Genomic DNA, 27328 nt, shown 5'->3' on the forward strand with positions numbered 1-27328 from the left:
CCGTTATCTTTCAGTGTGTCCTGAGTCTCCCCTGTCACCTACCTCTGGTTGGACATGCCCCAACCACCTCCCTCGGGTGTCCAGGGGACATCCTGACCAGATGTCTGAACAACCCCAACCGGCTCTTCTTGATGTAGAGCAGCGTCTCCACCCTGAGTCCCTCCCAAGCTGCCAGCTTTATATCTTACTTCCAAGGGAGAGTCCAACCTGCTGGAGGAAACTCCACAAGTCTTTCAGTCACTTCACACAGTCCGTGACCATAGGCGAGGACGAGAACATGCCTGCCTGTTGGCTCGCCTCTCTCTTCACAACAACAGACCAGCACAGAGTTCCTTTACTGCAGCTAATGCACCTTCAGCCTGTCAATCTCCCATTCTATTCTTCAATCAATCAATGTTCAACTTACAAGTGAAGCAATGCATCTTTAGTTAACACCGACCACTTTTCATGCAAGTTTCCTGATTCCAGCAAATTAACACACTGAAATCACATTTACAGCTTCGCTTTGCGTTTTACGTCCAGCTGATGTGAGGCAAACCGCCATCAGCGGCACGCTTTTTGCTCATCAAGATAAGGAGTAGGGCACGACATGTATTCAGGGACGTAAAGTTAGATAAGACGAAATTTTAACAGCAAAGTGTGCATTGGTTGTTGTTTACACTCTGTGGTTGTTGTACAGCAGCAGGAGGGTTTCAGTGACGTATTACCGTATTTACTGGTCAAGTTAAGTACAAATAGAGAAAATGAAAAAGGTCTATAGTGGAAAAGTATCACAAGTATATATATATATATATATATATATATATATATATATATATATATATATAATATATATATATATATATATATATACACACACACACACACACACACATATATTACCCACTAGGTTATTACCTGAAGTGATAATAGCACTAAGTGATAATAACCTGATGAAAATGAAGAATTGACAAATGGCGAGACTTCAGGGAATTTAATTATCTTTTGCATGCAAAAGGGTCAAATGTACATCTCTGAAGGTTTGATGAAGAGTGACACAGTTTTAGCAGAGCAAAGCCGATTGCTTTTAAACAAAATAACTTGCAGTTCTTGCAGTTCGCAAAACAACATCTTTACTGTACAGACACACAAATACTGTAAGACAGCTAACCCAAAACTGTACAGACACACAAATACTGGTGTACTCACCAGAACTCATGGAGGAAATACATTTTCTGTCACAAGGTCTTTATCTATACATTTGGGGAAGTAATGGAAAATCGATGATTTGATGTAAAAAAAAAGCTAATCTTCATTTTCCTTGCAGATGTGTTTCCTCGGAGGAGAACCCCAGACATAAGCAAACAAAGGCATGAATTTAAAACTCTAAAAACCCAATTGATTATTAAATGACTCTTCAGCTCTGTGCTTTTTGCGGCAGGAGATGGATTCTTTGAGAAGTCTTCTTTCCCCTAACAGGCTTTCAACATCCACTTTGTCTCAGAATAATGGAAATAAGCTGTAATCATATTATACAAACAGCATGAAACATCCCTCTCTGTTAGATGTCAAATCCCCAAAATGTGGCATCTCAGCAAACCTGAGAGTTTAAATCGAGCTCACCTTAAGATGCGTGAGAAGAAATGCACCGGGCAAGACAATGGTGTGTGCATGTGTATGGGTGTGTGTGTATGTTGCGAGCTTGAACACACCAGTCACATTTAGGCTGTTATATGATGTGAAGTGGGAGACAAATTGCAGAGTTGCAGGCTGAAATGGTTCTGGGCCCTGGGCTGAGTCTGATATATTCTGCCCGCTGAGCTCCACTAATCATCTCAGCCTGTCTCACAGACACACCCCTCTTCCCCAGAGGGCCGGCAATCACACTCCTGATTTCAGGGCAACCACTGGCAAACCCCACAAAGCACTCACTTAAGGATACACCCATGTGGACCCCATAAACAATGAGATGTGGAACATATCACAGGTGAAATACAGCATAGTTTGGGACTCTGCATGGCAACAACATTTTTTTTTTTTACCAGCTGTGGGGTCATCGCGACTCCCCTGAAGCCAGGAATTTCATACTAAAGCATTAAACCTTAAGATCTATCATTCTTAATTGTTTTCCTATTTCCGCCCTGTTCCCCCACATAAACAAAAGCTCACTCAGCACACTTTGTTTGCAAGCTCTATGAGTGTAATTGAGGCAACGACTGGAAATAAACAGGCAATTTAAGTGCTGGACACCTCAGTGCTCCCCCTCTTTCCACCCTCCGTTGCTCCCTCTCCCACCTCTGTGTTTCCTCTTTGTCCTTTAACACACACACACACACACACACACACACACACACAGTCGCAGATACATTGTAGGGTATCTCACAATCATCGAACAAGGTGGAAAAAGGGACAAGGTCAACATGTTGGTGGACAAAAAAAAGTGTGAAACGGAGAGGAAATTAGGCAGGATAAGAATAGCGAGGGACAGAGGGCACGCAGAAAACAAAGAGTAATCTTGCAGATGACTCACGTCTCGATGGCCTGTTTGATGACAAATGAACAGGTCCTAAAAAGCAAGAGACCACATCATTGCTAATGAAATTGCATTTCCAAGTCTTTCAGTTCGAGCAGCTTTGACCAGAACACTGCTGCTTTCTTTTTAGGCCCCTGCAGCTCGCAGGAGGTGCACTGCACTGATCGCTTTCACCTTCCAAACTGTTTGCTCTAAAAAGTCTTCCCTCTTCGCGCGGTGGGTTGCCCTCGCTCAATCGCTCAAACTTCCAACCTCTCCTGCCTGCAGTGGGATTGAGATCAAGCAAGGCGAGAAATAGCCCGAGCGGATCCGTCTGGCCACAACAATCGGACCAGGCTGCAGCTCGGAACGACAGACTTCTGACGGCACTAACGTTGACGGCACAAACGTTGACTTCAGGCGGGACGCACAAGTGAAGTGCAAAGACAGACTGTCCAAAGGCACAGATTCAATATGTTGTATGGTGAAGCAGTGATGGGAAAGCAGCAGTAATCGCACCAGGACTTTGGATGTTTCTTTATTTTTTTTCTTTTGTATTGCTAAAAACACATTTTCCCCTCAGTTTATGATAACATGATGAGTATTGTTTCTGAGCATCTCTGTGTCCATGCTGAGATGCGATTATTGATCACAGTACAATTACTGAGAGTTTTGCTGCAAATGCCTCCCAAGCATTCATCTAGTTAGCGTTGGCCAAGTAAATTAGAGGTACACCAGTTTACCAGCAGGCCAGTTATTCAGGCTGACCATTAGCTCAGACTCTGTCCACGGAGTTGCAAAATGCATTGGTGCACAGACACTTATGAAGACCGTAAAACAGTCATGGGATGTTCCAAGTCATATGGGAGAATGTAAGTCCTGCCCATCGGCCCTCTGGTCCAAGGGATTATTGGTAGAAGAACGGGGTGGGGAAGGGCTAAGGGATGGGAGTGGGTTTACTTGTTTATTGTCTTGTTTGGTCGAACTCTCACCGTCTCTTCCGTCATTGCTTTCTTATGTCTGCGAAGAGCTTCCGTGATATCCAGTACAGCTCTACAAGCTAGTTACATCATTGATGTAAGACATAGCGGCGTAAAGAAACACTGCTGTCACAAAAGATTAACAGGATGGGAGTCCTAAATCTTTTTGAATGTGATTTTCTTCTTTTTTTCGCCAACAGCTGGGAATGGGACGCCAAGATGGAAAGACGATACTTCCCAAAAGGAATCCCAGTGTTCCTTCAAAGGAAATCAAGGCCAATATCGTAAAATCAAAAATGTGCAGCCCATCAATCTGCTCATCAACTGTTATATTTAAGTTGTCATATCATATCTTATCATATGGAGATAAAAAAAAAGAAAACAATTTGCCCAGCATATAAAGTGATCACCTGGTCCCCTGTTTTTTTTTAAAACCTGCATTATATCAGCTATATAAATATGTTGGTTTACCTCTAATGGAAATATAAATGCACAGGCACGCACGCACATACACACAGAAAAGAAAAGAAATCTACATAATACAGCCTGAAATACTTTTGCATCTTAATTTTTGTATCCCTTTCTCAGTGGATTAAAACAAAATGTTATTTCTATTTAAAAAAGCATTAAAATTCATTCACACAAGTGAGCAAGTCTCCAGGGACTGCGATGCTCGCTGTGCTGGTATTACCACCCTACGATTTGCCATCCCTCAGCACCTCTGCCCGCCCGCACGCTTCTCATTGCAAATTAATTGTATCATAGCTCGTGTCGCGTCCCGTGAGAATCGTCCGTTGAGATTCTTCGTGTGAGCCATTCCACTATATAAGTAGACACCCCCAACTACTGCACTAATTATCAAAAAGTTAGATGTCAAAATACTTCCCTGCTGATCCATTCCTGCATGTGTGTGCAGCAGCAATTATCCAATCCCTCTCGGTCCTGTTAGCATCATTTGGGAAGATCCACACTGTCTGAATATTGAAAAGTTGTATTTGCTACTCAGTTAATAATAAAGGAGGTATAATAATTTAATGGGTCTGCATTTTGACATATCCCTTAGGTTGTCGCAATGTCTGCATGAGGTTATAGCGAAAAGAAAATCAGGCATAACATTACACAAGTCCTGGCGACGGAGAGGAGGTGGAAGCCAAAACCTAAAAGATGGTGTGGTTTCTTTTTGTTCCCCAACGATCCCTTTGTGCTTAATGGAAACAGACTCATTTGAAAAAAATGGGAAGTGATCCAGGATCCCAGATCATTAGGAGTTTGAATGCGTTTCAAAGGTTTGTTTGGGTCACTGAGGCAGCATCGTTTGACCTGTGGTGGGTTCTGGACGGAGTCAGAGGTGATGCACGAGCCACGAAGGGAAATAGTGACTCGAACCAGAGACTTTCATATTCCCTGGCAGCCCGGTGCCCCCTGCCAGGTCAGCCAGCTTTTTATCTCTATCATTAAACCTGCTGGCTTCCATGATTGCCATTATTTTTTTCTGGGAAAGGAGCGTGAACAGCGTCAATAATGGCCTTTTGACCACAGAACTGCACAGTGACTTTCAGGAGAGTTTCCCACCTGAAGAAAATACAGCTGCCTTCCGCTGAACCACACACTCACAAACCGCGATTTATGTCTGACACCACAGCTCAATTAAATGCTCATCAACGAGCTCTCATGTCATGTAGATGAGTGCATTACATTTTTGCAGGATAAGATCAGACCTATCTCTCCATTAATGAAATATTTCCTTTTAGGAATAAGAGGACCATTCAGACTAACTTTGTCCTGATTTGTGTGGCCCTCCCCTCGAGCAGAACCCAAATCTCACCAGCACAACGGCCCCCGCAGAGCCACCAGATCTCCGCACGGTGGGGGTCAAGCATTTAGGCCAGTACTCCTGTCTTTGTGTACGCCGCACATGCTCTCACCCACTTATCGAGAATATGGTACGGGATGACTCATCTGGCCGTATCACTTCCTCGTACGTCTCTGCAGATTACTGTTGATGCTTTCTTCGCCGCTCAACCGGTTTATAGGCTGAAACTACAATATTCCTCACTGACGGTCCGGTCTCAACCTGCATTTACCTTCCATACCTGCCAACACTCCCGATTTAAGCGGGAGTCTCCCGATTTTCAACCATTTCTCCCGTCCTGCTCCCGATTTGTAATTTCTCCCGCTTATCTCCCGATTTTAAAGTGAAATGAGTCAATGGTGTTTCACGTGTCGGGGTTCCTGCATGGATGTATTATATTAACGGGTTCCTGACAAACCTGGCAACCCAACCCAAAAGCACTGCCTACGTCCAAGCTCCGCCCCATGGAGCCGCCAATAAGTCAACGTCGCCGCAATATTGGATGTGGCAAGACTGCGCTGAATGGACTTATTTTCATAAAGCGCCTTTCTACAAAGAAATGTACGTTTTACGTCTCATTTATTCATTCACACACGCACCAATATACTTGGGAAACAGTTAGGCACCAAATATAATATATTTAATTTTCTCAGATGGTAAAAATAAGAACTTTATTGATCCCACATAGGAGTAATTCATGTTATATCAGCTATAGAGAACAAGGTAGTGCCGAAAAACAATATATATCCCCCTCACAAAAACAAGAAAAATAGAGAAACATATTCTCTCATCAGCAAAGCATTACATAAACATATTTTAAAAATGTCAAGTTACAAAATAACATATTTGAACCATTTTTCAGATTTTTTCAGTTATTTTATTGTTTGGAAAATTGTTAAAATATGTTATTTTGTTATTTGAAAATTTGAAAATTTGTTTTGTTTGAGAAAATGCTTTGAAAAAAAGCTGAGGGAAGAGTTGGTGGAGTATCAAGTCATAGCAAGCAAGGATCTCCCACAGGAAGAGAGAGTTGAAGGTTCTGGGTTCTTCTAGGGAAAGAGGAGAGCTTTACAAATCTGACATCACTGATGAAGGCAATGCTCTGCATCCCTCACAGCAATGAAGCTCAGAGAGGTCATTCGGCATGGTGAAAAAGATCCTCACAGAAAACACAATGAGTATGGATAATTCTACTCTTTGCGCACTCCTTTCTTGCAAGATAAACCATACCAGCCCTGGCCACAAGTATGTTCCTCCAAGAAAGTGATTGAAGCTGCAAAGTCTGACACCTACAATTACAACAGGTCCTTGGGTGACAAAGGGAACCTGGAAAATTCTACAAATATTGTATTTTATTGTTATTAATACTAAACTTATTTGGCTCCAAGAAGGCTGTAGAATCATTTTGGGAGGTACATTGATTGTAGCTATGGATTTAAAGCTCATTAAAAGTCGCCTTGTTTATATCAGGGCGGGGATGTTGTGAGTGGAGCATTCCAGCCGCTACCCCAGAAAAAATCTCCCTCTTTTTCACAGCCCAATGTTGGCAGGTATGACCTTCTCAGTCACCTGATGATGAGCTGCTCCGCTGTTTTTCCATCTTTGCAGCGCAAGCGCCTGCGTGTCACAACTGTGCCGTGATTCCTACCTCAGATGTGTTTCTCAAAGAGCTAAATGCAGATGTCACACTTCCTGCTGAAAAAGGAGCCTATTAAGCAGTCCATGAAGCTCCTGCCTTCCTGCCGATGAACCAGATTTTAACTACACTTCGCTTGTTTTCCTCTTGTTATCTTGATACATGTAAAGAAACAACTTAGCCTTGCTTTTATTTCTTCTATACGAGCAGTAAATATTCTTGTATAAGTTGCTAAGTGGAATTGCATGTTTACTGCTTTTTAGACTTTCTCCATTCAGTTAGTTGCATTTTTCCCTTAAATTGTCTCTTTAGTCACATGTACAGTTTTTTTTTATTTACTTACCACTGTTCCTTTTTAATTTTGGTCTGTAAATATTGCTTCTGTTTCCCCTCATTCCCCTTATGACTCCCAGACGTCGTTCACTGTAGCATGAAACTTGTCAGTTCTTGATGGCAGCATTATTGCCTCCACCTCCGGAAAGTCAAACCCCCACTTACGCACACACACACACACGTGTGTGTGTACATGCAGGCACAACGCACAGGCTCTCTGCAGAGCTGCTACCTTGCTGACCGCGGCGTGGTACTTCATTAGCTGTAGAGCAGATTTCACCCCTCTAAGTGACATCAGCTGCCTTTGTCTCCTTTTGGCCTCTGCAAAGCCCCCCGCCATAAAGCTTCTCTCCAGTCACAAAGCCAATATCCTGACTGTCAACAAATTTTATGTTTTCCTGGCATCCTTTTTTTATTTTTTTATTTGCAATTCATTCCTTTATTCTCAGAAACTATATCGTGCTGGACAGTATCCATGGCTACATGACAAACTGCAAATGTGGCACTGAAAGTGTCACTATTAAAAATAAATATGCAGCCCCCCCCCCAAAGAAAATATACATAAAAGTGTGCTGTCATTTTTTTGTGTATTTAACAGCTGTCTTCTTTAATATTAACCCCCTACAATATTAACAATCAAACTGCTTGAGGCAGTTCTATAAAGGGCAGCCATTTGTCTTTCTACACGGAGCGAAGTTAAAAAATTCAAGAGGTAGACTGGGGCTGCAGAACTCCATTTTAAACCCTCGGAGAAATTTTAAGCACAATTGATCATGGCACTTCATTTCACAAAGCCTGGAGCTCGGAGAGGACTGCTCGGTGGCAGGAGGACGGGAGGAAATCAGAGACAGTAAACCTGTCCATCTGAGTGCCGTCTGTGTGTGCCGGTGCTTATTGTTCCCCGACACAGCGACCAAACTGCTGGTGGGTCACTGTAATGTGACCAAGTGAAGGTGGTGCAACAAGCGCTGATTGTTTTTAATGTTCCGGTGTTGTGGGCATAAATAATATTCAAATCGTCTAAAAAATATGCATGTTATTGCTTATTTTTCCACAGCTGACTGCATTCAAGCACTGGCTGAGAAGCATTACTCTGAAACAGTAAACTGAGAAGAAAAACAGGGCTATGGAGAATAAATTATCCCCTAAAAGGCACAAACTTAAAGGTTTATAATTCTGCACTGTATATAATTTGGTACATGCCAGTTGTTATATGCAGCAAGCAGTCATGTAATTCCGTGAAGCAAGACTCTTTACTGCAGCAGTCCCAGTAATTACAGCCAATATAAAGCGGTATACATCTACTGTTGCACAGTGTGGTTGCAGTATACATTTAGTAAGACTGCAGCAGAACAGGTGCTTGAAGTCCAAATGGATATGATGGTTAAATTATCAAAAACACTGATGATCTGTAAGATTTTAAGAAAAAAAAATCCCCCTTTTTTTCATGAGTTTGCAGAATTTTCATTGATCTTCATGAAATACAACAATAGGATTTGGTCCAAATCCCACACAGATGAAACACAAAGGCATCTTTTTCATCTGAGTCGTCACAGTTCTGTACATGTAAGGGGCGGAGTCAGCCACTCCACCGCCTCCCATTCAGGTGAAGTGGCTTTTCTGTCTTTTTTTTAAAATCTGTTTTACAGTTTTGTTTCCCACTCCTGAGATGAAGCAAACTGATGTGACACTGGATGAAGATAAAGATGTAGAAGCTGTATAATTTCACCCTGATCTGTGTCTGTGATGTCACCCTGCAAATCTACTGTAAATCACTTCGATGCACCAACAAATGCCCATGGAAGTGTTATGTAATATTTTTTCTTTTGGAAAATTATCCATTCAAGAACAAAATATATGCTCTCAATCACAGATAATGGGATATTTGAAAATCTATCCCTTTAAATATGCTGTTTCTCTCTTTTATACAAGGAATTAGAAACTGGTTGTTCATGTGGCTTTACAGTAGGGAGCAACAACAGACACGGCTAAAAACCGCCTCTGGATGAAACTGGATAGGCAGACAACCAATCAGAAAATGAATCCTGTGAAATACACTATAGGTGGAGCAACAACCAGGCTCGAACCGAGAGCAGGCATCCAAAACGCCGTTGCTGTGGAGTAGAAATGCCGGACAATGACTGTCGTCAGTTTTGCAGTAAAAGTTTCTTGATCTGCGTTATCAGCAATTCTGCAGACACTGGGGTGGTTTGGAATAATGGCTCTTGGATGCTCCTGTATCCTGGACAAGACTGTAAACGGGAGGGAGAGAGATTTTTTTATTTATTTGTAAAGTGAAAGGATAGACTGAACAGACTTTTTTAACCCTTTAATTACCAAAACTGCTCCTGCTGCCCGAAGAAGCTGATCAAGATTACTGATTTTTGGTTCTTAAATTATTCCAGTTTAGGATGCTGACAGTGAAAAGTGTCTGCTCTCCGTGCAGATGCAAGGTAGTAAAGACTAGAGATTATTTCTTGGTACTTTATTCCACAGAGGTGAAAGAAAGAAAGAAAGAAAGGCTGACAATGCGACGCCAAAGGCTTAGAAAACTCACATCACTCTTAATGACCTAATCTTCCATTTTCTACTTCGTGAATATGACATTGAAATCTCAATAATAGGCAACTATTGAGGATGGCCAAGTGAACAGGTTTCTGTTGATCATATCAACCAGAGTACCTGGATGTAGCTCAATGATACACCAATGTTCACATTACTTTGATGCATTTTCATCTAATCTAGTTTTCCTTTGGACTGGTTCCATTCGGCTCTCCTTGCAGCTAAAGGGCAGCGCCCTGCTTGTGAGCCAATTCCCTGAGCTTTCTGTGATGGTTTGTGAATTATTCATTTAAACATGATTGACTGGGGGATTGAATTACGGGACTCATTGATCAGTGGGCTCGTAAAAAGGTATCCCAATCCCCACTGAAACCGAAGTTTGACTTGAATGACTTGAAAATTGAGCAGCGTCAGCGACATCTCTGGATTTGGTCGCCCCGCAGGTTCTTCTTTTCTCCCCAAATGACAGCAATAGTCTGCATGAACTTTTTGGGGGGTTTTTTTCAGTAAAAAATTACTGTAATTTACTTATTTTATCTAATATTATATTCATTTTGACATCTTATTTTTTTAATTATCTGAGACTTTATTAAAGATATTAAAGGTTAGCAAACATTTGCATTGTTAATAACTTCCCCTTTCATTACAAGTTATTCTTTTCCATCTCATTTAGATTCAATGTATCACATTGTGGCTAAAACTGTCATTTCTGTGAGTCTTATTTGTTTTTAATTCAACATCCCACAACTCATGTGTTTCAAGATAAGACCAAAAAAACATTGTAATATTATTTGAAAGACAGGAACCTTCAAATTCTTGTCATTTTTTCTTAACCAGCGCTGTTTAATCATTATCCTTTATTAATAGATTATTTGATATTTGCTTGAAGCCTAAATTAAAACATGGCCACAAAAGGAGAAACCTTCTTCTCCAGTTTTCTGTCAAAAGCCACAACGACTCTCCTTTTATGTGTCATAAATCATTTTATTTCATCAGATAAAAGGGATATAATGTCATCTGAGTCGTAAAGGCTTGCAGCCGGCCCCCTTGTTTGTTATGATAATTTTGCAAACCTCTAAATTCTTAGTCTGGCAATCGGTATTACAATACTGGATGTTTAAGTGGCACTAAGAGCAAGAGCAGTTTTCAGTGCAGATATCAGGTTTAGATACAAATGTCTTTGAACTGATTCCAGCAGATTATTGCTGCTGTTTCAGACTCCAACTCTCTCCCCATTTGTCGCTCCCATCAGAGCAGAGCAACAAATCTCTCTACCCCTGCTTTTTCATTAATGTACGTCTTGCTTGATCCCTCAAGGTTCACGTTCCAGCCTGGTGTTCTACTTGTTTTGTTTCGGTTTTTTTCTTGTCATGTATTTCGGTGTATTTCTGCATAGCACATCCCTCTGGAACTAGCACAATCCCAGATTACAAACAGATCTTGACTGTGCATTCGTAAATGTGCATCTGTTCATCTCTTTTGATGATCTTCTTTTGTTTTGGTCTCCATGTTGCCTGTCTCGTGTAATCCAGTGTCCTGTCATTTCCGGTTTACAGTCACTGGCATCTGTATCTCCATAAAACTCAGCCATAAGGTTTCTAGACTCTAATCAGATGTTGGATTTTTAGAAACGCTTTTCATTCATCAGAAGTTTTATTTTGACAATTTGGTATTGAGAAGCACGGTGAGGACATCATAACCACTAGACAGCGTTCCTGATTATTAAATATGTCAAAATGAATGAGTAGCACTGTCGCTCCCCTCTGTGATCTTGTGTCTTGATAAGGAGTCAGGTTAGTTTGTCGCAGGCATCAGCCAACATTTTTGTGGATTGGTTTATTTGGCATCAATCCCAGAGTTTGGTAGGAGAATGAACACCGTTCTCAGTCTGACAAAGCCACCGTTGATCCACGCTGAGCGTGTAAGTCTAAGGTGGGTTGTTACCTTAAATGACAAAATAAACTTTCTGATAACCTCAAAATGTTCTCCCCTTTTTTTGTTTTTACATCTTGTGCCAGGTGTAGAAATATCTATATAAAATGAGATACAACAATCTTAAAAACTGATAAATATAAGATCAAGAGCCATTGCTTGCAGTAGCACTGTTGCCAGGCAACACGCAATCAGTGAGTTTGAGAAACCAGTGAGGTCCATCAACGAAACAGCTCAGAGTTCACGATCGTCTTCCAAAACCTCTTCCTTTACAAAAGTATTGGCTCTGGATTGTTTGGTCTGAACTGATCACCATCATCTGATGAGTCGTCCATTGTTGGGAACAACGTTAGCCACCGGCCGTGATGCTCGTCACGCTGATGATGGAAATTGTAAGAGGGTATTTGAGAGTTTTTAGGCACTGCCGCCCAGAGAGTGCACTTATAAACTTGTTGTGTCTCATTTTTATATACCGTATTTTCTGGACTATAAGCCGCACCTGTATATAAGCCGCATCCGCTCTATTTAAAAAAAAAGATATGCAAGCCGCAAATATTTATGTTGTTAGATTAGACATTTACTACATGTACAGAATCATTTTGAACTGTAAATGATGTACATGTTTGTACCTAAATAGATTCTTTCCTTACAGTGTCTTTTAACACGGCAGCAACTTTGCTGTTTAAAACGGGACAGAACCAAGAGAAAATAACCGGTATTTATTTATCTATTTATCTGTTTGAAATCTGCTTCTACCTACTTCTATCTGCTAAAGAAGAAGTAGCGCATTCTTCTTTGCATTTATTTTGTCTTAGTGTTTGTTCTAATTCCGGTTAGAGCGCCCGAGCGGTGGAAGAAAAATCCACAGAATAGCCGCACCTTTGTATAAGCTGCACGGTTCAAAACCTATGAAAAAAGTAGTGGCTTATAGTCCAGAAAATACGGTATTTACTTCCACTCAGTTTTGTCACTCAGTCTTGGTGTAAAAACTCTCTTCCAGCAGCTGTGCTCAGCTAGGATGTGTGGGGGGTTGTCAGACTGGGTTTGAGGTCTCTCTGAGTTACAACCATGAGCAACAGTGAGCTACAAACACAAACCACTCTACGTTCCTGCCTGAATTATGTTTTTCCATATTAATTCATCTCCAACTGCTTCCAGTCTCTTCTTTTTTTTTTTTTTAACCAGCAGGATCCCACCACTTGTCACTCAACCGTTACAATCATTTTAAATTGGGGAATCACAAGCATCAAAGCTCCATCGATGATGGCTCTTTAGAGTCACAGCGGTTGAACTCCAAACCCGGCAATTTGCAACCAGACACTCTGGGTTTCTCATCTCAAGGTCCGTCAACTCCGAGTTAGTATTTAACACAGAGTTTGAGTCTCCTTTCTTAAAATAGTCCCCCTGCTCTTAAAATGAGGTAAATACGACGACGAAAACCCCACTAACCACAGGGAAATTAAGCTATGAATATCTTTCGTAATCTGCCATCACTGCAGAGCCCATAAAATGGTGTTTGAGCCAGCCCTAGTCAGAGCTCATCTCATACAAGGTCAACTTCTGAACGGAAGTGATATGATTAAGTTAATGATACAGAATACTACTGAGGATTTACACCTTCATCAGGACTCATTAATGTTCATGGCATGTGTCATCTCATGTTTATTACAGTGTTACGTCTGTTTTATGCACACCCCTTCAAATGAGATACTACAACATTCAGGCCAGCATCCCTGAGCTGTATGTTGTAAGCATCTGAATTTATACACAGTTAGTGTGCGCCATAAAGCTCCATAAAGAGCTGAATTCCTGCTCCAGGTGAGTAAAAGAAAAAAGAAAAACTCAGTAACTAGACTTCGTGGATCCTAATAGCAGATTTAAGGATATCAATCTAGCTTCAACCATATAGTCACAAAAAAAAGAAATTTAAAGTCAGTCTGTTAATAGTCTTTTATTTCCTTTTCCGTTCTTCTTCACATGCCGCTGAGTTTAATGTTTAATTTCATGGCAGCTGCATGTGTGGCCTCCACCTCGAGTCTTCCCACTGGAGCCATTCACAACCTTTTGTAAATGCGTTGTTCGCATGTTTTAGCAACCACAAAGCTTTATTGGTAGCGGAAAGTGTAATCTGTGCCATCTATGGCTGAGCTGTCCAAATTTTTTTTTTTTTTTTTTTTTTTAAAAGAGCAACAATCAGAGATACAGAGCTGCATCATGCATGAGTCAGTCGCATTTAAATGTGTGTTTTTTCTCAAGTCAGTTGGCAAATATATGCACTTGGGTTGGCATGTCCGCTGTACCCTACTGGCTGCCAGCTGTCACTCAGGAAGACGGAGGGATGGGGGATAGAGGGGGAGAGCGGGTGAGATAAAGGGGGTGGTGACGATGCGAGGACACGGGCCCCGAGGCTTTCTTTCTCTCTTGTTTCTCATTTGTCTCTCTGATGATAACAAAAAACATGGCAGCGTGAAAGGAGGGTAGGTCGGCGTCACAGAGAAAAAAAAAAGGGGAAAACTGTGAAGGGAAAGAAAAAGACAGTGAGCGTGATATGAAAAAGAAATATGACGAACCGTTTTTTTTCATGTTGATGGCCAAGTTAGTAAATATGCAGGCCACAAAATAGTGATTCCTAATGCATTAGTCCAAATGAGTGCACCCCGGGGCTTCTCCCCGCATTAACTCTAAACAACAATGTGGCATTTTATGCATACTTTGAACTGCTTTGTTTGTAGAGAACTGCGCGTTAACTCACAGCCTGTTGCAGTATTCATTACAGTACTCCTCCGACTAATTAGGACAGGCTGGGGAAAAATAAAGCTCCTCTGCTGAAAGCGAAGCTCCTCATGATGTGCACAAAAAAGGCTCATTTTAGCAGAACAAAAACAGTCATCTTTTTGAGTTCAGATTCTTTCTTCCTCCTCTCTAATTAGCATGTTTCTCGTGCCAGCAATGCCAAGCAGGTTCCGCAATGAGATGACAATACAAATAAATATGAGCGGGTGAAAAATTGGATTTCTTTTCTTTTTAAAGCCACATTTGGTGATGCAAGCACAGTTAAGCAGTATAGGAAGTAAATGGCTGGTACAACTGAGCAGAGCATAAAAAAATCTAACTTTTTTTCTTTTAAAAGGTTCATTTTTTTTCTTTCGTGTGATGAATGAGGACTGTTGTAAACCGCTAAATGGAGCATGTTGCACCAACACATTGGACGAAAATATCATGCCATGATTTCTCTCCCCGACTTGGAGGTCATCAATCAACCTGCACTCAAAGCGGCTGCAGAGAAGGACGCTTTGCTTAGTTACTCTTAAATTAAAAAACAACAACAACAATAGCATGGGCACCGTGTTTGAACATAAAGCATGTCAGCATTTACAGTCCATCGGACGTGAGATCAAGTTACCGCGGCAGCTGAGTTCTTCACGTGTTTCATCTTAAATGAGACATGCAGGGACAACTAGTTTGTGTTTCACTTCTCGGCAAACATTAATATTTAATACATTTTCGACAGCCCTGGCAGTTTAAGTCATTTATATGTATATTCTGTCAGGAAATGTCAAACAGCTCAATTACTTGCAAGCAAAAAATGAGGACGTGTGGATTTTATGAAACTACAGTGAACACATTTTTCCACAAAAAAGAAGGAGAAAAATAATAATAAGGACCCACAAATAAATACAATAGAAAGAAATTATCTGAGACTATTAAAGGTTAATCTATCATTATTTATCCCATAAAATAATGTTATATTTCAAATAAAACCAATAAAAAAGGCACAGACAAAAATGATGGTACCCTCAACGTATTATTTTTTAGGACACCCTTTAGCAGCAATCACGGCCAAATAACAAGCAATCTCTGTAGCGCTTAGTGAGACTTCTGCGTCTGACAACGGGTATTTTGGTGCTCTCTTCCTGAGCAAACCGCCCCGGCTGTTTCAGGTTTGAAGGGTGCGTTCTCCACGCTGCAATTTTCAGACCTTATCCAAAGATTACGATCAGGATTCATCAAGTACCGTTTAAGAACAGGCCCGTGTTTTCTGTCGTATGATTTTAGCCGCATGTCTTGGGTCATTATCCTGCTGAAGGACTCATGACAATCAAAAGAGGCTGAGCTTGCCGACACTGGGCAGGATGATTCCCTTCAGGATGCCTCCATGGTCTTGCGACGTCGATGTGACCTGCAGATGTGGTGGGTATGGTGTTCTCCTTTTAAAAAAAATAAATTGTCAGACTGAGACATAGAGCCGATGTGCCTTGCCAAAATGTTTCAGTTTTGTCTCCTCAGTCCAAAAGACATCCTCCCAGAAGCGTATCTCGACCTTGGAGGGAATCTGTTTGGATGTTTTCCTTGGTTTTTCATCTTCCATCCTTCAGATCAACCTGAGGCTGCATTTGCTCTTGAAGCCACATCCTGGGAAGCTGGCTGGAGTCCCGTGGACATTATAATTCCAAATGTAGTCACAGGATCGTGAATCTGCTTGGAGATGGTCTAACATGCTCATCGTTAAAGTCTGAGCTCGTTAAACAAGTCTCTCCTGTGTTTATGCTGTGCCAGGTTTGACAAGGGGCACAAAATTATACCGAACTACAAAATGGTGAGCTTTTATTCCTTCAAATGGGCCAAATAGCAGGTTTAATGTACTGACAACACATGTAATACTAACTAAGGTTAAGGTTAAAGAAATACATGCTTAAAACATGACTATAATGCTCTGATTAATGATCATTTCTAAAGACGACAACACATCTGTCCAGGCTTTTGTAGAATATTATTGTAGAATAACCAATAAATCATATTTTTTCATACTTAATTCATACTATAAGGTTGTTATAAAAGATCAGTAAATCACTGCAAGACAGATTCTGCTGGATTTAAAGGCTTTAATGTCAACAATAGCCTGTTCTTTTAGGCCTCAAAAGTCTCCCCCCATGCCTCGGTCAGAGCCTGGGCATGTTAATGAAATGAACACATTAGCCACTGCTGCTTTGCATTTTACAATTGAAAGGTCACAGCTTTTTTAAATGTATCCATTTTTAAATAAACTCAGTCATGCAATTAACAATCAGCGGGAGCTTCGCCCGCAACAATAGACTCCAGTTGTTTTTCTTGTGTTGCACGAAAAAGATTTATTGGAGGCCCATGAATAATACTTCTCAAACTGCACAGGAAATAAGTGCACAGACTGGAACTACACATTTAATTCAAGACATCGGGGAACTGCTTGGTCAGAGTGTGATTATACAGATATAAAGAGTTTCTTCATGTACATGTATTGGACAGTGGCCAGGTCATAGTGTTGAAAAATCCCAGATTGCATTAATTTGAATTAACTGAGGTCTTCTCTTCTTCTGTTTTTGAGGCTGAAATATGTGTATTACTGCATTTCGTTGAATCTACATTATACCTCCTTCATGTGTGCAATCCAAGACTGTTACCAAAATAAAGAACAAATGAATATCGAAGGAGTTTCAGTCTCTAAACATAGCAATGTGATACATACGAAGGAGGAAATATTACTGCCTGAGGCAAACAACACACGCTCTTTTGAGACAGACAAATTGTGATTTTATTCCAGCTCACCGAGTTCTCACATGCAGCTTCAAGCTATTGATGTCTGTTCCCGCAACTATTGTTATTCGACTTTCATTTCAGGGACTCTCGGATATCACTTATAGCTAAAGCAAAGCTAAATATTGTGCAGTGTCAGTGCGACGATGACCCCTGCATCGTCACACAGCTTGCATCTGTGCATGAACCGCTCACTCTGCATGCATGGCAGAACCAACACGTTCTGAGACTCAGGGCGTCAAACCAGCTGTCTGTTTTAAAAGGAGGTCTCATTTTATGTAAAAAAACAAACAAACTGTGGGCTTACAAAATGTGAAAACAAGACTAAATGAATGCAGGAAGGAACATTTATTTGGCCTCAAACCACATTAGTTGGTTTTTACCAGAATCACAGCGGATGTAATCAGGGAGGGAAATGCACAGCACACACACACCGCGAGACGAGACTGGAGCACATCAGGGGGCCGCGGTGCTTTCTCACTGGGTTTTTTTAGATATATTAAGTTGTTGGTTTGTCATTTTTGCACCTGCTCTGGCTTCGGTTCAGGTTTAGGCTTGAGCGTCAGCCTCTCAGCTTGTACTCCCAACCATAGCCCCGGATGTGAAGAGCTGGCTGTGGTCGTGCAGCAGGGATGGCTGTCACTGAGAGCTGCTCTGCTCTGTTTCGTCAGACCACAACACCAACACTATGTTTAGTTCCATCATTTACAGTAGTTTTTACTTTTAGCTTTTGAATTTCACTTGTTTATCTACTTGAAGATAATTAACACTAGCTAACAAACTGAAATATGTGTTAATTTCATGGGATATATGTGCTTGGATGTAAATCCGTCTTAGAAAATCACTCTGTTCCTGATGGAGATGCAGCTGATCAGCTGGTGATCACAATCAGTCGATTTTTGGACGGTTGTTCATATAGACGACTGATATCAGTTTCAATAAATCAGATTTTTTCTAGATATAATCATTCAGTAAATGCATTAAATGCATAGCACTGAGACATCCAATCCGTGGGGAGGAGGGGATCGATAAATGCATCAGGTCAGCGAACTAAGAAATTAAATTTTTTTTATTTATTTATTTTTTGTCTGGTGACTAAGCACATCATGATGGCGCTGTCCTCGGGAGGAACATCTTCAATATGCCAGTTGAATTTTTTTTTCTATTCTGTGACGGCAGAATACTGTTAGATGACAGTTTTTACACTGTGGGAGGTGAAAATAATCTGTGAAAAGAACCACACACAAAACATTTCTGACAAAAACCTTAATCCAACATTTAGATCAGCATCCCCTTGTTCACTAAAAATGAAGTTAGTAAAGCACGCAGCCTGCAGCCTCTGTCATACTTTGCAGGTTGATTGTGTTATTGTACGTGGTTAATGATAGAGCGTAGAAATATAATCAAAATATAGCTGATATCAGAATCACTCAAGGAAACTGCAGCCGATGACTACACAAGTTTTGACATGTAATGAACATTATAGAAGGGTGTATTTTAACCAAAACCAACATGTTTTTCTGGCCAAGTAGTTTCCTTTACATTATTGATCAGAAAGAATAGAGTAAAATTACAAAAAAAAGGGGGAAACTGTTTGTTAGCTATGTTTAGAGATGCTTCGTGAAGTCTAAATCACAACATTCTGGAGTAAATGTATTCCCAGAGTCATATGGTAACCGGATTTATGTGATGCACATCAAAAAACAAATGTGTTTCCGCCCTTGAATAATCGGTTAAAGCTCAGGTTATGGTTGTGAATATATAGCTGCAAAGAAAATAGCCTCGATGCTATGAAAAAGTAGGGAATTATTCTGTACTCAAGGACATGGACACTGGTCCCCTCGCTGTCAGGAGTCACAGTCTCTGTTACTGTTAAACAGAATGATTGCTTCTTTTTCTCTTTCTTTCTCTGGTAATGTGCACCAAAGTCTTTCCCCAGAACCCTCAAGCAAGGTGCACCCCAGGCAACCCGAGGGGCATGAGTAACCTGACTTGGCAACGATGCACCAGCCCACTTCAGTGTCACCATCAGTCTTCACCGACAGCTTCATTAACCATTAAAAAAAAAAACTGTATCTGGCAAAGCGAAACCCCGACGTCCCACCAGCTGTGGAAGCTCCGTAGTCCTGCCGTTTTTGCTCATCCGAGAGGATCTCAGATTCAGAACAGTCCACGTCAGCTATTGAACGTTGCATGTTTAACTGGATCTGTGAAATTATGAGTTTGGGTTTTGAGATCACGTGAGAATAAAGGACGTATTTCCTGCCATGCCCTGTCTTTTTTCTATTATGTGTATATATAAACAATGATTGGCGTCAAATAAAATAAACTGCTCCTGAATATGGATGAAATCCCCCTCATTAGACGCCCTGAACTGTTTATCTACTGCCTCAAGACTGATGTACAAGTCTGGGTCCGCTCCTGGTACTTTTTTTGGAAAATCTAATGGATTCTCTAGGCCACTCGTGTTTGACTTCCCGCCAGCTTGATCTGCCATGCGAGAATCGATGTAGCTTACGGCTGGTGTCCACCAGAGAGGAAGTGCCAATGCAAAGCTACGTGTTTGGGCAGATCGTCAAAAAGTGAATTTGGCTCAACTTGATGCAAATGAAAGCATCCAACCTTCGTTTCCTAAGGTTATATCTGGTTAAAATTGTTGTCTATATTTATGTAATACAAGAAAATGGAAAAATGTAACTATGTGGCTGTAAAGTGACATTTTTAAAAGTCCCCATCCAGTGCACCCCCTCTATCTATACCGAAATAGACTTAGTGCATCTTGCTAGCAGAGCATAGCAACAACTTGGTTTTAGGATACAGAGGGTTGCTTGTTAATTAGAAGGCAGGACCACTCTCAGTGGGCTCACAAGTCACAGCTGGCAAAGTCATTTGGTTCTGTTTCTGCAATTTATGTCTACATTTAAGTATAGAACCGACTACAGCGGCTCCCCTTCATTGCCAGCCGTAATGCTTTTGTTTATTTTCTGTTAATTTTCCATTCTATTGTTTGAGTCTTCCATTTTTCCCAGTTGACTTGGTTTCCACCTTACGACGACAACATTAACTGGTCCATAATGTGATAGTTTCAGATCATCATATCTGAGTTCTCGCACTGTTCCGCTTGAGTCTTGAAAACAACATTTGATTATCCATGTCATGCAACAAAGCACCTGCGAAGACTTGTTTTTCTAGCAGTTAAATTACTTGCCAGTGTGCGAAGCAGTCGGGGAAGAACAAGAATGGATCTCACCGGTGTGCACGGCTGTGTTTTAGTTAGATCTATTTAAACAAAAATGTTCTGTTGTTGTTTCACCAAACCCGCCATTCCAGAACTGGTTCTCACTGATCACGCACTAAGTGCTGATAACTAGTTGATGGTTTCCGCGACTCATCAGTCATCAATCAACCATTTTTCTCTGTTTTCCAGTCTGCATTACAGCCATCAACACCAATTAGAGATCAATTGGGAATGTTTTTGTGTCCTTCGATGTTTTATTTGCCTTGGAAGGATTTTGGTTTGGAGAGGACGTGCTGATACCCTCATTTCCACTCTGCCAAATAAACAGAACTCATAAACCTCAGCCGTCTGCTGCACAAGATGGCAGGAAGTTTACAATAAATGTCTGGATAAATCCACAAAAGACAGAGTTGCCAACTTTTTCTCCAGTGAAGTACTCTAATGGTCGCTCAAAAGTCACACAAAAAAGATGAGGCGGCGCCTATGTGTGCATGTAAATTAATTTAAAGGACGTTTATTAGAGGGAGGAAAGAATTTACAACATGAATGCATGGGGAAATTAATGAGTGGCGGTTGGACTAGGACTGGAATATGGAGATGTGGTTAGTCACTTTAAGTCACAAACTGCCCTTGTCTCCGGGCCAGCTGACTATCACGCTGATCCAATGAACCTCAGTTTAGTCAGTATGAAGTTCAAAGTGCTGTTTACCCTGCAAATGCGCAATTAATTAACGTGTGGTCGTCCTTCCTTCCTTCCTTCCTTCCTTCCTTCCTTCCTTCCTTCCTTCCTTCCTTCCTTCCTTCCTTCCTTCCTTCCTTCCTTCCTTCCTTCCTTCCTTCCTTCCTTCCTTCCTTCCTTCCTTCCTTCCTTCCTTCCTTCCTTCCTTCCTTCCTTCCTTCCTTCCTTCCTTCCTTCCTTCCTTCCTTCCTTCCTTCCTTGCCTCCCTTCACTCTTTCAGCAGAAAAGAGAGGGGCTGTGTTTCTGTCCCCGCTGCTGCAAGTGGCACACGGCTCCAGCGTGGCTTTCATTAAAGCGGCAAAAACAAAAGGATGCTAAACGCATTTTCAGTAATCAAAAATTCCCTTTAAAACTTCGCCAACACATGTTTCGCAGATATGAAATCCTTGAGAGGCCGAACAGTTGCTTGGAAAACCAGTTTTCCAAATAGTACTGTTTATTGTTTTTAAAAAATACGAGAGCTCAAAGCAGGTTGCAACGCTTCCTTAATAAAACAAAATCCCAAATAATGTTTAAATTTCATTACTTTTCTCTGTTATTGAATTTTAAGCCGTGTTGTGTTCCACCAGATAAACCCAGTATGTCTCTGTCTCTTGAATGATTCTGTCATTTACACACACGCTCACACACTCATGTTGTTATATCAATTAGCACTCGTGTATCTACGAAGTCGGCCCTTTTTTACCACTAGAGCATTGCAAATTGCACTGTAGGATTCTAGGAATGACTAATCGTTTGATTAACAATACGAGTCAATAGCGAGTATGGCTCCATTATGGCGAAATCAGTCTCTGCTTATTTTTATGTGCTGTTTTAATCTGGGTTCTCAGTCCACCTCCAGTCTGCCCTGACAGGTTTCCACCTACAGCCCACCACACACATTACCAAACATCTATTTTTCAGCTGAAATGGCAACAATGGGTGCCGGAAAGCCCGTCAGTCCTCTAATGACTGTGCTGTCACGAAGATAATGGTGATGCTGTTATATTGTGCAAAAAGGAATTTCACACGTTCACCATTGAGAGCAGAAAGTTCTGACGCTCACAGCTGCTAGAACGGCTACCGGATGCTTTGTAACGTTGCTCTGTGGTGGCACTGAGAAGTAAAAGTTGAAGAAAAACAAATGAGGGTCGGGTCCTTAGCTGATGTTTGTCTCTCGCTCTGCAATCTTTCACGCACTTGTCTTGCATGACTAAGACATGACTCTTATGTGGTGGGTTGAAACTCATCTGTCAGAGGTCAGGACAAAGCATCTGCCCGTCACTTCAACGTCAGCCACATCAATAAGTCAAATGCCAGCGAGTAATTCATAGCCAACTGGAATGCAACTAATAATTTAAGACATGCTTATCACTGGGAGCAACAACACGAGTCTCTGATCTACTACAGGTTGCCAAGTTTTTGCAGTGAGCTCGTCATTATTGAAAGTAAGCCTGAAAGCCAAATGCAGTTATGAATGGCCTCCCTCACATTATCCCGCCTATTCCATAGCTGTGCACAAAAAAACAACCATTAATCGCCTGCCACTAAATGCTTCTATTTATTATTTTTCCTTAATCGTATTAGGTAATTAAGAAGGCAGTTCAGTAAAGCAGTCATAGAAATGTCTGCAGGTAGCATCCAAGGCTTCACTATGAACAGGAGAATGACCAGACTCTGAGAGGGAATAAAACATACTGTGCTCTCCAAATACATCAGAATCCCTGGTGTTTTAAAAGGGGATTATTCACTAAAGACAGATAACTCCAAATCAACAAACAGCAAACACAACACACCACTCAGAGGCTCTCAAACAATAAAGACCTTGCGCCACAATATATTGTGCCGTCTGTGTCTACAAGTGAATGAGCAAGCCTCACCATTCAATAACCACACTAATGTCTGCACATCTAATAGCAGTGGAAGAAGCTGCATTGTGCCCGAGCACTCATGCAATTGCAAATCTCAATTGCTTGCGACGACTGATGTACGATGAAGAAATGCAAATCAGTTTGGAAACACTCAGCAGCATCAGCATCACAACTACATGGTAGTTAAAAGGGTTCTTTTTTTTATTTTAAAAGGTGAGAGGAAGTCATAAGACGGAGAGATGTAATCAGCAGGGCCATTCAACATGACTGCTGCCAGACGCAGGCCTCGCTGCCAGCGAGCCAGAGGGCAGCCGATCCAAGAATACCTCTTCCCACATTCACAAGATGAATTCCTTTTGAGATGCCATCTGTTTGTCTATCGCCCGAGTGCCACGTGCACAGGTTAGATCGAATTATTGCCACAGCCATGTCTCTAGCCTCATCACACAGTTCTGTTTCACCTCTTCTCTCTAAATGGGATTATTAAATGAGCTGAGATGTGGTTGAAAGATGATGGGCTTGGCCACCGTTGCATTACATTCATTTAGCAGGCGCTTTTAACCAAAGTGACTTACAAGTGAGGAGCACATCGGAGGCATTCAGTATTTTGTCCAAAGGACACTTCAACATGTGAGCAAATGAAAACAGAAATCCAAGCAGCAACCTTCCAGCTGAAGGACGGCCAGTCTACCTCCTGAGCTACAGCCGCCCGTCATCATCATATCCTCCCATGATCAGTAACCATGCTCGAATTTTGTTTTTGTAACAGCTGCAGGTTCCCCCAGTGAACATTCAGGACATTTATACACCAGTCACAAAAAATGTAGATCATTCGTTGATGGTATTAGAGGATTTCTTTTTTTTTTTTCTAGAGATTAGACCGGCAAGTTGCAGAAAGCCATCCGAGGGACAGCTGTTTTTCTGATCTTCTGAACCAAAAAATCGCTCCATTTTCTATGTTTAGATTTACAGCATGCTGTGTGGATTTCAGCTGTTTTACCACCTTAATGACAATTTAATGGGCATAAATGCTGTTTGTGGTGGTGGGGGGAGGATGCTGCAGGCTTAATTTGTGCAGTAGTTCTGTTTACAGGTCTTTATCAGATAAGTAAATGGACATTTAGCAGGGTGGGGCTTTCAAAACTTACCTCATCAACTTTACAGTGCTGATTCTTCCCCAGGGAGCAATTGTGAGGTCTAAGCTGCACTATTTTAGTACATTAAGACTGGTTCTTAGAGCATTGTTTATTGTTTTGCAGCCCCCCCCCCTGAAAAAAAAACAAAAACAAAACAAAAAAATTCCATTTGCTTGTTTGATTGAATACATAAATATTGCAAGAGCAAACGTGAAATACTGCAATTGGGAACTTAAATCTAATATGATTATTTGCATGCATCAATGCATAATCTGCGTTGCTTTTAATCTATTCTTCCCTTTTGTTTGAATTTGTATCCATGGTCGGCCTTTCCAAGCTGAATCCTAATAAAAGAGTGTCAGATTTTCACTGAAACCTGCATCTTCAATGAAGTGCCTTGGCATTTGCAGAGACTGGACTGTATTGTTTCGCAGACAGACCTAATTGTTTTATCATCACTATTATTTTCCAATACATGCCAGGAGCAGATGCTGAACAAATCTGGGTAGCAAATAGTCTATTTTCTTGTGTACAGTAAGGATTTTTTAGGTTCTTTTTTTTTTTTTGGTTGCTGTCCTTTTGTCAGGCGAGATTATGAAAAGCATATTGGCAATCGGCGCACATCAATCAGCGCTCACCTCCCGGATGCGTTTCGGTCGCTTTCTCCCGGCTCTCTGATGCAAAGCGGCTCAGGTTCGGCCGCCCTTCTCCTCCGGAACCAGGTGTGGAGTCTCGCCTCGTCGTATTCCCATATGTCGTGGCCAAACACAAATGTGACCGCTCCAGATGATGAGCGACTGGATGCGCTGCTGTGTGCTGCCAGCTCCGTCTCTCCTCTCTCCTCTCTCTTCTCTCTCTCCTCTCTGTCGACTCGATCTGTGACTGCTCCCTCCGCCCGATCATCTCCCCGCTGCGGCACTGGCTACATGGTAATACGGGGGAATCAAAAAAAAACGTGCCAGACTCGCGTCCCGGCGAACTTGTGCAGCCTTTTGATGGTAATTAGTCACCGGACTGCTCCGAGCCTGCTCCCCGCCCTGCATCTCTGCCAAATGCAATGGATAGATTGCACTATTTTGGACTAAATAAGGCAAGGCAAGTTTATTTATATAGCACAATTCAACAAAAAATTAACTCAAAGTGCTTTACATCGACATTAAAAGCAGCAAGACATCATTAGACAGTAAATAACAAATAAAATGAAATACAATTATGAGAAAATAAGGTAAAATAATAAAAGCACAAGTTGCTTATTTAAGAGTACGCTTAAATAACAAATAAATGAAATAAAATGATAAGAAAAGAGGTAAAATAATCATAAGCACAAGTTGTTAATAAGGGCAGTAGAGTACAGCAGGTAAGTAGTAGTAGTAAGTAATTTCAGAGTACGCATCAGTAAACGGTAATGTTTTTAGGCCTGATTTAAAGGAGCTGACAGTTGGAGCAGACCTCAGGTCTACAGGAAGTTTGTTCCACCGGTGAGGAGCAGAATAACTGAACGCTGCCTCACCTTGCTTGGTTCTGGTTCTTGGGACACACAACAAACCAGATCCAGATGAACCTCAGGGGTCTGGGAGCTTCATAGGAACTAACAGGTCCAGCATTTTGGTCCAAGACCATTCAGGTCTTTGTAGACGAGCAGTAAGATTTTAAACTATATCCTTTGACTCACTGGAAGCCAGTGTAGCGATTTCATGACCGGTGTAATGTGGTCCAGTTTCCTGGTGTTTGTAAGGACTCTGGCGGCAGCGTTCTGGATCAGCTGCAGCTGCCTGATAGATTTCTTGTTAAGGCCTGTAAAGATGCCATTGCAATAATCCAACCTACTGAAAATGAATGCATGATCAAGTTTTTCCATGTCTTGTTTAGACAGAAACCCCTTAATTCTAACAATGTTTTTCAGGTGGTAATAGGCAGATTTAGTGATAAACTTTAGATGACTGTTGAAGTTCAGGTCTGAGTCAATAATTACACCAAGATTTCTGGCTTGATTTGTAGCTTTCAATGATATGGAGCCAAGGTGAGCGCTAATCTTTTCCCTTTCATTTTTAGGGCCAAAAATGATCACCTCTGTCTTTTTTGCATTTAGCTGGAGAAAATTCTGGCACATCCGCTCATTGATTTGATGAATACAGTTATTCAATGAGATCAGGGGACTGTAGTCATGTGGTGACACTGAAATATAGAGTTGTGTGTCATCGGCATAAGTATGGTAGGAAATGTTATGATGTTCCATAATCTGAGCTAGGGGTAGCATATAGATGTTGAATAGAAGCGGTCCGAGAATGGACCCTTGAGGAACCCCACGTGTGATCTTGGTTCTCTCAGACTCATGGTTTCCAATTGACACAAAAAATAAATTGCCCCCGAAACCCTGAAAGGAGTTTTATCATCTGAAAGAAAAAGGCACAAAAAAAGAGCTCACATGTGGATGGAGAGGGTTAAAGAAAAAAGGGAGGAGGAGGATGGAGCACATGTTAAAAACGCCAGGATGCATAATTCTGTTCTGTCGGTGATCATTAAACAATACATTTGTCCATGTTTATGTAACTTTCAGCAGTACTTAAGTTGTGACAGAGCTTTTTCAACAACTACAGTGTATCTAGGCTTCTAACCTAACACATTTGGATGTCTGTTCATCTTTTGTCTACACTTCTTTTGTCTGATTGTTGCACTTATGTGATAGTTCTAATGTGACTACAGCACTGTAGTTTGTCTTTCTGGTCTGTCATCGTTAAGAGTCAATCAGATGTAGAGTACAGAAGTATAGACTAAACTTGAATAGAGACAATCGAACACTGTCAGGTTAGTACTTTATGTATAGACAATATATTTCCTTAAAGAGCTTTGTCACGAATAAAATACAGTTGAATTTTACATCATGAACAAATGTTTTGTCAAATGATCATAAACGTTTAGCATGTGAACATATTTTTGGCATTAATAATCAGCCAATTGGTTAATCGGTCTGCCTCGAATACTGTCAGTTCACATGCAAAAGTGACAAC

General features: G+C 41.2%; 1 protein-coding gene across 3 annotated transcripts in view; it reads right to left on the reverse strand.

The window, feature by feature from the left end:
- Nucleotides 1–25283, reverse strand: part of flrt1a (fibronectin leucine rich transmembrane protein 1a) — a 49639-nt gene extending 24356 nt beyond the window's left edge. For all 3 annotated transcript variants that reach the window (XR_009784070.1, XR_009784071.1, XM_061740065.1), the window contains exon 1: nt 24959–25283. The gene's annotated coding sequence lies outside the window, so the exon portion shown is untranslated. The remainder of the gene's footprint in view (nt 1–24958) is intronic.
- Between the last annotated feature and the right edge of the window lie 2045 nt (nt 25284–27328).

The sequence above is a fragment of the Cololabis saira genome, chromosome 14 (genome assembly GCF_033807715.1).
Source record: "Cololabis saira isolate AMF1-May2022 chromosome 14, fColSai1.1, whole genome shotgun sequence".
Lineage (NCBI taxonomy): Eukaryota > Metazoa > Chordata > Actinopteri > Beloniformes > Belonidae > Cololabis > Cololabis saira.